The 11,631-nt window shown below is 35.6% G+C and overlaps 1 non-coding gene across 1 annotated transcript; it reads left to right on the top strand.

Annotated features, from left to right (window-relative positions):
- The first annotated feature begins 441 nt into the window (after nucleotides 1-441).
- Nucleotides 442-515, top strand: TRNAV-AAC. The gene has a single exon. It is a non-coding gene; the product is annotated as a tRNA-Val (tRNA).
- Nucleotides 516-11,631: the final 11,116 nt, after the last annotated feature.

Here is an 11,631-nt window from a genome sequence, read left to right as displayed (position 1 = left end):
ATTGGGTTGGGAGTTGAAAGATCATACGGCCCACATGTTAGTGACTGAACCGACCCAATTCTTTGGTCGGCAGAATTTGTGACCATAATCAAAATTTGAGACTTCAACATAGCTTGTATAGTGATTGTACATTTGCTAAGAACTTCTTTTCTTGCTCAAATGTTAGGAAAGTTGAGCCTGACTGACAATTAATTCTTCTCGGCAGTGGCTCGAAATCTAATAAATTAGATCTCTCAGGATTGGAATCATTGGAGTAAAAAAAGAATAGAATGAATTCTGTCACCTTTTGGTCTCCATCATAAGGTTAGAGGTTAGTTAAAAAAAAAAAAAAAAATATATATATATACAGACTATATTCTAGGTATGATTTGAACGTAGTCAGTTGGTTGCAAACCTTAAGTTATCATTCATATAAATTAAAGGAAAAAATTATTACCATCTGGTGTCGTGGTGTAGTTGGTTATCACGTCAGTCTAACACACTGAAGGTCTCCGGTTCGAGTCCGGGCGACGCCAATGCTCTTAGTCATTATTTTTTCATTTTTACAAGCCGGAATAGCACATTGTTTGGATGTAAAACAAAGATCCTAATGTTTATAGAGGAAGCGTTTGAAAAACTTTTAGTTTTGATTACAATGTATTATGTAATAATAAAAAAAAGGTGAACATTTTTCGTCCCAAAGAGAAAGTAATATGGTTAATGCTGGTGTATATATATACATTAAAATCTCTCTATAGTGATACTATATATAGGAATAAACTCTATATAGTCATAAAAAATTATAATCCTAATTTGGAATAGTTATAAATAAAAATAAACTTCACATTGTAATAAGTTATAATTTTTTTAATTCCCGTCTTAAGGAAAGTTGCCTCCACATAGTAATAATTATCTGTATATTACCAAAAAAATATATGTTATGTTACATTAAATGTTTAAGATGAAATAAAATATTTATCTAAAGTTGTTTGAGACAATTATTTATATTTTAGAGTTGCTACTACATTTTTTACCTTGCTAGTATGTAATAACTTGCTAGCATTTAATAATTTGCTAGCATGGACACTTTTTTGTGGAAGCCAAAATATTTTTAGTTTCTCAAGCATGTTTAGAGCTTCATGGCACGAAACTTTTTATATTTTCGCACTATCATCCTTAGTAACAGAGCACGTGTAAATACTGTATATAGGAGTTTGTTAGACCTGTACATGTGTCAATTGTTCATTGGTTGTACAGTTGTGGACATATTATATTTTTGGTTGAGTCTATTTCTTCCCTGCTATTTATATCAGCAGTTTTACCTCCTCTGTAACTTCTTCGCTTAATCAACGAAGTAATCTTCTTCTCCTTTTTCTTCTCTCTGTTTTTGTTCAATATGGTATCAGAGCAATAAAGTGCTTCTTGTGCGTCCTCGTTCTGGAAATTTCTTGTTCCTTCGTGTTCTTGATTTTCGATCTGTGTTCTGTGTGATTCGTTCGGTCTTTTTTGGTTTTCATGGCGAACGATTCTTCTTCTCAATCTGATCCTTCGTCTTCATCGAGGATCAATTCTGCCATTGAAGATGGTTCCAATCCTTATTATCTTCATCATTCAGATAATCCAGGGCTAATTCTTGTGTCGCAACCACTGACTGAAGACAATTACGCTTCGTGGAGTCGAGCTATGGTGATTGCTCTGTCAGTGAAGAACAAGTTAGGGTTTATTGATGGATCCATTCCTTGTCTTGATGGAAATGATTCTTTTCTCAATTCATTGATCCGGAACAATAACATGGTTATTTCTTGGATTCTTAACTCTGTTTGTAAGGAGATTTCTGCTTGTATTATATACTCCGATTCTGCTTCTAAAATGTGGTTAGATCTTAAAGAACATTTTCAGCAAAAAAATGGACCTCGTATTTTTCAATTGGGGCATGATCTGATGAATCACACTCAAGGTTCATCTTCTGTTAGTGCTTATTTCACCAAATTGAAAACAATTTGGGAAGAACTTAGTTATTATAGGTCTTTCTGTTCTTGTGGAAAGTGTGTTTGTGGAGGAACTAAAGCACTTGCAGATCATTATCAAATGGAGTATGTTATGAGTTTCTTAATGGGCTTGCATGATTCTTTTGCTCAAGTGCGTGGTCAGTTGCTGTTAATGGATCCAATTCCTTCCATCAACAAGGTTTTCTCCCTTGTTTCTCAATAAGCACATCAGAGGAATGTTAATGTGACTTTTGTTGGTTCTGGAGGTGCTGAATCTACGGCTTTTGCTGTGAAAAACGATGTTGCTCGATCTAACAAAGGTTAGAATTTTCCTAGAGGGCAAAGGAAAGATAATCTCAACTCTAACAAGCCTGTCTGTACTCATTGTGGCTATGTTGGCTATACACTTGATAAATGTTACAAGCTATATGGTTATTCTCCTGGATATAAGCCCAAGTCTAAGTCTAATACTTCTCATCAAGCTTCTTCCAGTCAGACCCCTGCTGTTGCAAATCAAGTCTCCAATTCAGTTAATGATTTGTCTCGTAGGAATGTTGAGAACTCTGGAAATTTTGGAAGCTTTGTTCAAATGCTTAATCCATCTCAGTATCAACATTTGATGACTATGTTGAATACTCATCTTTCTGATGCAAAGATAGGCGCAGAAGCTGATGCTATTTCTGCTTAGGTATCAGGTACTTGTTTTTCTGCTGCTATTAATCCAATTTTTAATTCTCATAAATATTGGATTATAGATTCAGGTGCCACCAGCCATATTTGTTTCAATCAATCTGCCTTCCACACAATGAAACCTCTCAAGAATTCTTTTGTCACTTTGCCTAATCACAATCGTATTCCTTTTCATTTTTCTGGAACTGTGAAGCTCAATTCTTTTTTGTTGCTACAAGATGTTCATTATATTCCTCATTTCAGATTTAATCTGATATCATGAGTTCATTAATGAAGGGTGCTCATCTGGATATTAGATTTCTCACTGATTCTTGTATCATCTAGGATCTGCACAGCCTAAAGATGATTGGCAAGTGTAAAAGAATGGCAGATCTCTATGTTCTTGATGATGATTTTTCCATATCAAATAATCATAGTTGTTTCATTGCTACTAATTCTTGCAATTCTAGTTTATCTGTTGCTAATAAGGTGAATTCTCACACTCGGCGTCACCGGCTTGGACATCTATCTTTTAAGAAGCTAGAAATGTTAAAAGATAGATTACAATTTTCCGAAAATAAGACTAATCATTGTACCATTTGCCCTTTGGCTAAGCAACAAAGGCTTTTTTTTTTTTTTCTCATAACAATCTTTCCAAGTCTCATTTTGATTTAGTTCATTGTGATACATTAGTCCATATCAGGTTCCAACACATGCTGGTTACAGATATTTCTTGACTTTAGTTGATGATTGTACTTGTTTCACCTGGATCTTTCTCATGAAACAAAATTTTGATGTGAGCTTTATTATTCCTAAATTTTTCTACCATGATTGAAACTTAGTTTAACACGGCCATTAAGCAATTTCGTTTAGACAATGCTCCTGAGTTACATTTCACAGATTTCTTCAGTTCAAAGGTGTTCTTCATCAATTTTCTTATGTAGAAAGACCTGAACAGAACTCTGTCGTGGAACACAAACATCAGCACCTTCTCAATGTGGCTGGAGCCTTATTTTTTTAGTATAGAGTTCCTATAAAATTCTGGGGGGAATGTGTGCTCACAGCGACTTATTTGATAAATAGAACTCTTTCAACATTGTTGCAGAACAAGGCTCCTTTTCAATTGCTGTATAATTCTCCTATTGATTATGGTTTTCTTCGAGTCTTTGGAAGCTTGTGTTATGCATCAACTCTCCTTTCTCATCGTCACAAATTTCATCCCCAAGCCACAAATTATGTTTTTGTTGGATACACACCAAGTATTAAAGGGTACAAACTTTATGACATTGTCACAAAATCCTTCTTTCATTCTCGAGGTGTAGTTTTTCATGATAATTTGTTTCCCTTTCATTCCATACCTCATTCCAATGATCTAATTTACCCTTTCCCAGATTTGGTTTTACCAAAACCCATCCTTGAAATACATCTTGTACCAATACCTTTTGCTAATTATGTGTTAGAGTCATGAAAGTGACTCTATTTTGGTGATAAAAAGACCTTATGTGTGATTAAAATGAAATCATATTGAGATAATTAAAGAATTTATGAATTTATTCACGAAAATTGCTTCCTAATATTTTTCTTAGGAATTTAACATGTTTGGAATGGTTTTGGAAAAGGTATGAGTTGATATTAGGTTGTGGTTTATGGATTAGGGGTGCTTTGGTCTCATTTATGCTGTTTGGGGGGTAAACTGTCATATTTATAAGGGTTAATTTTGTCACTTTTTAATCATGTAGGGACCAAAGTGATATTTTCCACTTTGTGTATAAAAAAATGCGAAGGGTTGCGTTACAGGGGCGCTGTTCATCCAGTTTTCTGATGACTATTCATCTTCTTTTTCGACGATCGCTAGCGACGCTTCATCTTCCTCGTCCACTGATCATCATCATCTCGTCAACACCACCGCAAATCACCACCGTGAGACGCGTTGTGCCACCACGACCTTTCGCATTCTAGCTGTGCTTTCATCATTTTTTGGCAAACTCCAGTGACGGTTGGGCTCCCTAGTGGTTGATCTAGCTTCCCTGCAGCCGGATCTATCCATTCCAAGCTTTATCTGTCGTCGAAACTGCCGGAATCTGCCATCACTGTCGTTGCACCTCTTCACCTTCCAGTCCCGATCTCTCTCATTTCTGGTGACCTTTCATCTCTCCAGGACTTGATCTGAACTCCCCATCACCAGAGCTTTTCATTGGTACCTTCGGATCTCATTTCCACCACCATTTGCTGAAAGACCCGCCGAAAAACTAACGTTTTCCTGTGAGTGCAATTGTTCATATTCCGGGCTATCCGTTGGTCTTTTTCGTTCATTCTTCGCATCATATCGTTGTCGGTTACTTCCTCTCCACCATGATCAGCTTCGTTTCCACCGTTTCAGTCTCTATCGACACCATCATGAGCGGCTGAGTTTCCGGTTGTCTGTTACGGTGTAGGCAAGATTGAGATTGACTCCACTGCTCTCTTCACCAGCTCTCAACTAGTTGGATGAGCCCGATTATAGGACATTTGGTAGTATTGTGATTCGAATTATATTTTTTTTCCTTTCATGTTTGATTTCGATACTTTAATATGGTTTGACCATAATTTGTGATGAATATAGTTGTCCTTTGTGATTTAATGTTTTCATAGAACTTGCTGAATGATAAACGTTGGTTTTAGATAATTAAATGATGAATATTGCTTTTCATTACTTCACATCGATTGTAATTGAGTTGTGTTCGGATTTAATTTCATTTCTACTGTTGTTGCATTTATTGTGAAGTTGGTTGATTGGAAGATACGTGTTGACAAATTGTATTTGTTAATCGCGTAGCAATTAGTGGTATTGTCTTGTAGCGTTTATCGGCATTCAATGATAGTCTTTAACCAATCAAACTTGAGTGATCGGGTGAGACAGGATATATTATACTTAGAGTGTCGGAAAGCCATTTCATTGATTTACCTTGCCTTATAGGTTTAGTGGATCATAGAGGGTGGAGGAGAATTGTGTGAGTTGGTCCCGTGTCGAACCAAAACCGTAGCGGCAATGTTTTTATTATAAAGTCTTCATTAGTTTTAATTTCAAGCTTTTATTATTTGCATTTAGTTTGTTTAGTTTAATTAATCAAAATTGCCAATTTCATTTCCGCTACTCAAATATACATTAGGTCGTTAGTCTTGCTCTTTGTGGATTCGACCCTGCTTACAGCTAACTATGGTATTTAGGTTTAATTTTGTGACTGTGACGACTGGTTCGACATTCTGCACCATCAATTTCTCCTTTACCTAGTGAGCATATTTCTCATAATACTCTTGCTCAACCTATCTTACAATCTTCCCCTCCAATTAGAAGAACCTCTCGGGGTTATTAAACCACCTTCCTACTTAAGGGATTTTTATTGTAATCTTTTATCTAATAACCCTTCTCATTCCTCAAATTCAGCCTATCCAATTGAAAATTACATTTGCTATGCCAATTTTTCCCATTCTCACTCTAATTACCTACTTACTGTATCTTCTACATATGAGCCTCAATTTTACCATGAAGTAATTAAGTTTGTTCATTGGAGAGAGGTCATGTCAAAGGAATTAGAGGCTATGGAGACCAACAATACCTGGACATTTACAGCTCTTCCTGCTGGCAGACATTCCATAGGGTGTAAATGGATTTACAAGGTCAACTATAAATCCGATGGAAGTTTAGAGAGGTATAAAGCTCGTTTGGTGGCAAAAGGGTACACACAACAAGAAGGTTTGGATTTTCTAGAGACTTTTTCACCAGTGGCTAAATTGGTTACTGTAACACCCACATTGAGGTATATAATTTTATTTATGTCTTAATGCCTTTATGCCTTTATTCCAAGATGTATGCATGAAAATTAGCTTGAGACAAGTGTTGCAGACTTCGCCGCGGCGATGTACGTTCTGCCCAAATTCATGGCAGAAAAATGTAGCTTCGGGGGGGCGAAGAACTCTCTGGAAATTTTGCTGAATTTTGGGAAAACTTGCTTAAGGGCAAAAAGGTCATTCCACTCAGAATTAGTTGAAAATGTGGGGAGTAAAAAGTAGTCGAATTTCATGGAGAATGCAATGGAAATGAGGGTATTCTTGTAATTGACTAAAGGGCAAAGATGAAATTTCATGAAAAGTACAAGAGCAAAATGGGAAAGTATAAGTAATAAATGAGATATTAAGGGTTCAAAAATGAAAACCCTACCATTCTCTACTCCCTCACACGCCACTTTCATTCCCAAATTCTCTCAATTTCTTCATCAAATTTCCAAGCCAATTTAGAGGATTTTTGATTGGATTTTGGTAGATATTCAATCTTAAGCATCCAAAGGTAAGAATTCTTGCAATAAGATGTGAGATTAATTTTTAAAGTGTTGAATTCTTATAGTTTATATGCTTAGGGTTTAAGAAGAAAAGGAAGTCTATCAAAGAGAGAGGTTCTAGTGTGGAACTACCCAAGATCAAGGTAATTAAATCCAACCCTAGCCCTTGATTTGAGCAATACTTGAGTAGAGAATTTTCTTATATGTATTTATCTACTTGAGATTGAGAATTGATGATGGAATTGATGATGATTCATGATTAGAATTCCACCATGAGGAGTGATGATTGTGTTTATAGAAACTGATGGAAGTTTGGATGAGTTAAGAAAGAATTTGAGTAGAGATATGGAGTGTATTTTCCTAGCTAGGTTTGGAGTTGTATTTAGGGAGCTTTGCTCCAAAATTTTGGTGGTTAGAGATTGTTATGGAAGTGTAATCACCTTAGTGCTTTATTTGTGCATACATATTGTTTGATGAAATTTCATAGAGAAGTGCATCTATGAATATATTGATTTATTTTATGGATATGAGTTTGTAGATGGTAGAAAAAGTAGAGAATGACATGTATACATGCCATATTGCATTCTTACATTTTAATATTTGACTTGAGAAAGAACAATAAGAAAGTCCATCTACATGCATACATGCATATAAGCACACTAAAGAATAAAGAGAGAAAGAAAAGAAAAGAAATTTAATACTAATTTCTAAAAGAAAGATAAGAGAAAAGAATGTTGTTGCGATAGGGAACCCGTGAGTGACAAGAAGAAGAACATCCCCACATGCATGCCGCCTTCAGTGAGCGGCCTAAGAATAAGAAGAAGAATTTGTACAGTCCGTAAGAGTGCATATAAATGAGGGTTGTACTTAGAAGAATATACCTACATGCGCGCCGCCTTCAGTGAGCGGCCTAAGAATAAAAAGAAGAATTTGTACAGTCCGTAAGAGTGCATGTAGATGAGGACTGTACTCACTCACACGGCCAGGGTTCTGAATCCATGCCTCAACCAAGTCCAATTGGCAAAAAATAAGAAAGAAAGAATAAGGAAGAAAAGAAGAGAGCAAGAAAAGAAAAGAAAAGAATAGAAAGAAAGAAGAAGAAAAGAAAGAAAAGAATAGAAAGAAAGAAAGAACAGAGAGAATTAGAAAGAAAGAGCAAAGAGAACTAGAAATGGAGAAAGAACAAAGAAAGAACCGAGAAGAAGAGAAAAGTGGGATGTAAGGAAAGAATTCGGAATATGAACAACAGAGATATAAGATTAGCGTAGCGGATTTACTTACTGAGCAACTAGTGCTTACCCCGTTGTTTTTAATGTTTTTGCAAGAAATAGGTGAGTAGCGGTCGGATGGAACATCGAGAAGCGGAGGGGAATGGCACTACTGTCCACTGTATTTTGAGATTATGTATACGATACTTTTGTTGTTATAAAGAATTTGGTATATAAAAGTAAAGAAATTTTTGGGCCCACTATTTTGTTCTTAAAGACATATATTGTTTTTTATGATATTTCTAGTGATTTCATATTATATTTCCAAAAGTATACTAGTTAGAAAGAGTTATTACAGTCACTATCAAAATCCTTCTTGTTGTTGCTGCTAGTAACAAATGGCCTTTAATCCAATTAGATGTTAGTAATGCTTTCCTCCATGGTGATTTGTTTGAGGAAGTTTATATGGATTTGCCTTTGGACTATTCTAAGCTGCCTAATAATGGAGTTCAGGGGGAGCAATTAGTATGCAAATTGCATAAATCCATTTATGGATTAAACAAAGCTTCAAGACAATGGTTTTCCAAATTCTCTCATGCTCTTATTCTTCATGGTTTTGTTCAATCAAAATCGTATTACTCTCTGTTCACAAAGAGTTTTGGTTCATCTTTTGTTGCTTTGCTGGTTTATGTTGATGATATTATCATCACTGGTTCTGATATGGCTGCGATTAATTCCTTGAAAGTTTTTCTCCACAACTAGTTTAAACTCAAAGATCTTGGCCATTTAAAATGCTTTCTTGGTTTAGAAATTGCTCGTTCTGTTAAAGGTCTGTTTCTTTCTCAAAGACATTACACATTACAGCTTCTTGAGGATACTGGTTTCCTTGCTTGTAAACCAGCTTCATTGCTGATGGATCCTAAAGTCAAGTTAAGTTCTTTTGAAGGCAATTTACTTGATGATCCATCTCCTTATCGAAGACTAGTTGGTCATCTTCTATACTTGACAATTTCCCAGCTTGATATCACTTTTGTAGTCCATAAATTGAGCCAATTTGTTTCTCAACCTCGTCAGCCTCGTATGGATGCTGCTCATCATCTCCTAAAGTACTTAAAGGGTACTCCTGGCCAAGGTTTGCTTTTCCCTGCTGCATCTTTTTTCCAGCTTAGAGCGTGTCCTGATGTTGACTGGGGTTCGTGTCTTGATAACAGGAAATCAGTAACAGGTTTCTGTGTGTTTCTTGGTAATTCTTTAGTGTCTTGGAAAGCTAAGAAACAAAGCATAGTGTCTACATCCTCTGCTGAGGTGGAGTATCGTGCGTTGGCTACTACAGCTAGTGAGATTGTCTAGATTCAACAACTGCTGAAGGATCTTCAAGTCTCAACCAAAGAACCAGCATTGATTTTTTGTGATAATCAAGCTGCTGTCCATATCATCACTAATCCTATCTTTCACGAACGCACCAAACACATTGAAATGGATTGCCATTTCGTTCGTGATAAGCTTACTAAAGGTTTTCTCAAGTTACTTCCAATTCAGACACAACATCAGCTAGCTGATGTTTTTACAAAAGCTTTACCTGCTGCTCAGCATTTCCAATTGCTATCCAAGATGGAGGTTCTTGACATTCACCATCCATCTTGAGGGGGAGTAACAAAGCTTGTGTAAATACTGTATATAGGAGTTTGTTAGACTTGTACAAGTGTCATTTGTTCATTGGTTGTACAATTGTAGACAGATTGTATTTTTGGTTGAGTCTATTTCTTCCCTGCTATTTATATCAGCAGTTTTACCTCCTTTGTAACTTCTTCGATTAATCAATGAAGTAATCTTCTTCTCCTTTTTCTTCTCTTTGTTCTTGTTCAATACTTAGGATTATTTCTTTTATCTTGTTGTCTAATTGTAGCAATGATTTCCTCTTCGGTTAAAGCATACACGATTTATTGCTTATTTGGATGATCGAGGAAGATATTAATATTCATTTGATTGGTCTAATGAAATTGTCGAATCTGATCACTCAATTTTGCAATGACTCTTTTATTTTCTTGTCGAATCTGATCACTCAATTTTGCAATGACTCTTTTATTTTCTTGTCGAATTTGATCACTCAATTTTGCAATGACTCTTTTATTTTTCTCGTCCACTTTATTTGTAACTTGCAATTCATCGAAATCCGGGGTTCCTATTTTGCAATGCTTAAAACCATTGACAATTGTCTGTGGCTTCACATCAATTGACCATGCATCAACTGCATTTATAGTTCGATCAATGACACTTATCTTTGATGGTTTCAAGACACGGTCTTCCATCCATTTCAAAAGTAGGCAATTGAAACGCTGAATTGAAATCCTAATACTGTAATAATAAAACATGAATTAAAAAATAAGAAATCAAAACTATAATTTTGTAACTACACATCCATTAAGTTATAACCTCATTATAGTAATAAAATTAGTTAGTCCTATTATTATGACTATAGAGAGGTTTTACTATATATATATTCACATTCCCGATCCCCCTCTACGTCATTTCCACCTGACCACTGAGGTTTGTCCTTTCGGTATTCACACTATCACTTGGACACGAGCTTCTCCTACCAAATCTTATTTTCTTGCCACGCCGACCAGTAAGAACTAAGTATCCATTGAGATAATTTGCACATCAAGCCTCTTGCTTTCTTTATAGTTGGTAGGTCATCAATCTAGCAAAAGTCTCCCAAATTTCGTATGGGGGTATTTGTTACCTAGCCTGAATTGAGACCCCTATGTTTGGTTACCAATTGAGAGGTATTTGATCTGGATAATAAAACGAGGGTCATTTTGAATATAAAATCCACTTGCTAGAACGAATAATTACATCAAATAGTGCTGTGGAATTGTATTATTCGTTCCACCAATTGGATTCTATCTTCAAAATGTCCCTTCTTTCATTGCCCGGATCAATTACCTCTCAATTGGTCATTCAGGCCAAGTTACAAATACTCAGTATGGAAATTCAGGAGAATTTTGCTTGATTGCTGACCTATCACTGCTCTTCTTCGATAACCAAATAGTCTGGATGAATAAGAGAAAGTCGTATATCCATAAGCTGTGATTTCTCAACTAGGATTTACAACAAAAAGTGCTTCATCAAATAACTTTCGGTGATGAGTTACATAATCAAGTTTAATCGAAATGACAAGTCCTAATGCCGAGCATCATCGAAAACATTTAGCATTGCCATTGTGTTTGTGGTGTCTGTAATCTCCTTTCAGCCAAACTTAGGTGCAGTCCAGTAGACAAGATATTATGTAGTATAACAACAATAGTAAAAAGTGCTTGCTTAATTAACTGACCAATATGGATAAGCTCATTGAAATTGAATATGTTGTTCTGTACTTCCGTAAGTGAATTGATATATATGAGAAAACTTTTGTACAAGGCGTATTCAGATGAAAATACTTTGAAATAATGTGCCAATTATAAAGTGTTT

Source organism: Pistacia vera, unplaced genomic scaffold (genome assembly GCF_008641045.1).
Source record: "Pistacia vera cultivar Batoury unplaced genomic scaffold, PisVer_v2 Contig133, whole genome shotgun sequence".
In the NCBI taxonomy this organism is placed as follows: domain Eukaryota; kingdom Viridiplantae; phylum Streptophyta; class Magnoliopsida; order Sapindales; family Anacardiaceae; genus Pistacia; species Pistacia vera.
This window is presented reverse-complemented; position numbering and strand designations above follow the sequence as displayed.